The sequence below is a fragment of the Cryptomeria japonica genome, chromosome 5, assembly GCF_030272615.1.
Source record: "Cryptomeria japonica chromosome 5, Sugi_1.0, whole genome shotgun sequence".
NCBI lineage: Eukaryota > Viridiplantae > Streptophyta > Pinopsida > Cupressales > Cupressaceae > Cryptomeria > Cryptomeria japonica.
The window spans coordinates 160636158-160639974 of NC_081409.1; positions in this window are offsets into that span (position 1 = coordinate 160636158).

A 3817-nucleotide genomic window follows, 5' to 3' on the forward strand; every position below is an offset into this window, starting at 1 on the left:
AATTCCTTCTTTTTTTAAATATCCTTTGCATACCAGTCTTGATTTCTTTCTGACAACTTCACTGGCTTCATTCAATTTGTTCCTAAATACCCATTTAGTACTGATCACATTCTTATCTTTAGGTTTAGGCAGAAGTTCCCATGTGTTATTATTTTCAATCTGATTCAATTATTCTTCCATAGCTCTCATCCAATTTTCATCTTTGCAGGCCTCAACAACATCTTTAGGTTCATTTTGGAAATCAAACATACTTCTTTAGCAGCTAGTATTCTTCTAATCATCACACCTTTATTTTTATCTCAAATAATCTATTTTTATAATGATTCAATCTTACATACCTCAGAGTCTTCTCATTACTCTGATTTTCAGGTTCCTACACCTCTCTACCGACATCAACAAAATCTAGATTAAGAGTCTCTACCGAATCATTCTACTTCAATTCTTTAGTCTGAATAGGCGTTAGAACAACATGCTAACCATCATCATATTCGCAAGCTCTGATATATTTCTCATATTTCTCATCAACCTTCACATTTTCAATTTCGACTATCTTTCTCAGTCTCTTATTGTAGGATTGGTAGGCTTTTCTCTTTGTTGAATATCCCAATAAAATTCCTGCATCACTTCTAGCATCAAACTTTTCTATATCCTCGTCTCTCTTGATATAACACTTTCTACCAAAAGTTCTGAAATATATCACATTAGGAACATTATAAAACCATAGCTCATATGGAGTCTTACTGGTATCACCTTTTATATGAACTCGGTTGAATATGTAAACAAAAGTGCTAATAACTTCTCTCCGGTAGATCTTTGGAACATTCCCTTCAATCAACATAGTCCTTGCAGCATCCAAGACATTTTTTTTCTTTCTATTGAGGGGTTGTAGGAGCAGATAATTGTCTTCTAATCCCATGCTTCTTACATAATGAATCAAACTCACTGGAACAAAATTCTCCTCCTCTATCAGACCTCAGATATTTCACCTTCAATCCCGTCTCAGTCTCAATCTTTTCTTTGAATATCTTGAATTTGTCCAATGCTTCATATTTCTCTTTTAAAAAGACAACCCACATCATCCTGGAATAATCATCAATTAGCAACATAAAATATCTATCACCCTGCACACTTCTAACATTTGTAAGTCCACACAGGTCTGTATGTGCAAGATCTAGCAATCCATTAGATGTATATTGCTTACTCTTGAAAGAAGTTCTTGTTTTCTTACCCAACTGACATTCTTTACATACCAGATTAACAGGCTTATTTTTTATAGGAAAACCTCTAACTGCTTGAATAGAATTGATCTTAATCATTGAATCAAAGTTAACATGACACATTCTCCTATGCCACAACCAACTTTCATCAATCTGAGCAATCAAACAACTTTTCTCACCAGCATTCAAATGAAAAATATTACCTTCAGTGTTAATTTTAGATGCAATCTCTATATTGGAGGCATTTAGGATTTTGTATTTACCATTCTTGAATTGCAAATCATAACCTTTGTCAACCATCTGTCCAACACTCAAAATATTATGCTTCAAACCTTCAACATACAAAACATGATGAGTATTGTGCTTACTATCAAAGGAAATAGAACCTCTACCATGGATCACACAGGCTTTGTCATTTCTAAATCTTACTTTTCCACCATCATACCTTTCCATACTCACAAATTTTCTTTTATTACCAATCATATGATGTGAACAACTGCTATCAATCACCACTTCATCTATTTGTTCAAATTTAGCAACTAAAGCTTTCTCCTCAATAGTGCAGCTTGTGGAATCAACAGGTACCGGTCCATCTTCTTTAATAGCAATAAACACAACTTCATATCCTTCTGGTTCTTCATCTGTAACACCATCATTAGCAACATAGTAATGGTTCTTTTGATGCTTGTACTTTCAGTTAGGCTTGTAAGGCTTATCATACTTCTCATGCTTATCATACTTAGACATTCTCTCTAGGCATCTAGAAGCAAAATTTCCTACCTTATTACAAGAGAAACATTTCAAAGGCAATTTTCCATCATACTTACCGACTCCTTTAGGTAGTCTCTGAGAAATCAATGATTCAAGCTCATCCAATTCTCTTTCTTGCTCTTCCATCTCTCTTCTCTCCATATCTGGATATTTTTCATTCTTCAAGATCATACTTTTGATTTTCAAATACAAATTCTCTAAATGTTGTCTCAAACTTTCCATGCGTTTCACCAAATTCACTCAATTCAAATGCAACAATATTTCCAACCAACATATCTCTTGTCACAGTAGTTACACTCTAGATATCATCGATATCAACTACCTTATATTTGTAAGTAGGAGGCAAAGATATCAGCACCTTAGCAACAATTTCATCTTCTTCAAGGGTTTATGTTCTCATTGTATGCGGGAAAAGTGGGCTGATAAAACTCAATATATGAAAATATTGTTAGAAACTAGTCCACACACACACACAGGACTTCTTGGTGCAAGCTATGGAGTAACGTAGTATTACTCAGCTTCCCAAGGAATACGTCTACACTCATATTCTCCCATCTTCAACATCTCACACTTCCCTTTCAAACTCTACAACTTAGCAACTTTTACTTGTTTATCTCCTTCATACAAGATTTCAAAATTCTCCCCGATCTCATGTGCGGTCAAAAGTCCCATTACATTAGTCATCTTTGAATCACTTAGGGCACTCAACAATGATTCCTTCGGTCTAATGCTATTTTCATCTTCTTTGATCTCATCAGCAGTAACCGGTCCATTCTGAGGAACATAATAGACATTCTTTGTAATCTTCCAGTAATCTTCTCCAAGACACCTCAAGGGAACCTCCATCTGATTCTTCCATATATCATAATTACCTCCATCAAATCTCGTACTCTCCTTATTAAAGATAACACTTTCACTTCCAGTTGCCATCCCGGATCACCTCAAGTGGTTAAGCTTCTTCTAGAGAATCTAGCTCTTATACCAATTGTTGGCAACAACAATGAAGGAAAATTGAGAGGGGGCAGAGGGTGAATCAATTTTCACCGTATCTACAAATTTAACCACAAATACAGATCTGATAAACTACAACAATAAAAAAGATAAGAAAATTGAAAGCACAACACACAAAACCAAGATTTTGGCATGGAAAACACGGTAGGAACCTACCCACAATAAGATGATACTCTGTAGTAGTATGTGTAAATATTAAAATGGGAAATGCACATGCATTCATGCACACTTCCTAGAGCTCACTTCTCAAAAGATTATGACCCGGAAGGCTACAACCCTCAGGGAAGTCTCATTGACTTACAATAAGATTTAGACTACAATCTAGAAGAAATGAACTGATGGAGTATCATCTCCAAATGCTTGATGATAGTTTTGGTTAAACATAATTGTTTGCTATGCAACACCAATCTTTACTCAGTCACAATACCAAAGGATGAATCACTTGTTCGCATATACACCACTCTTTGATAATATGCAGACACAACCATGATACCTAAATTACATGACTATATAACCTATTTATACAACTCATCAACCTTGACAATAAGGTCGGCTAAACCCTCAACTCACAATTGAAAAATTACATCACACGATACAAAGATCGACCACTAGACCAATATAATGATATACAAGACATAACATGGACCTAATTCAAATCTCCAAACAAGCAACACCACCAAAAATCATGCCAAGATCAACCGCAACACATTGCACCACCAGGAAAACCACATGACATGAAGACCATCACTGGTTCAGTGAAATTACCAAGAACATGCACAACAATCTATGTGGATCATCAAGACAAATAGGACACAATT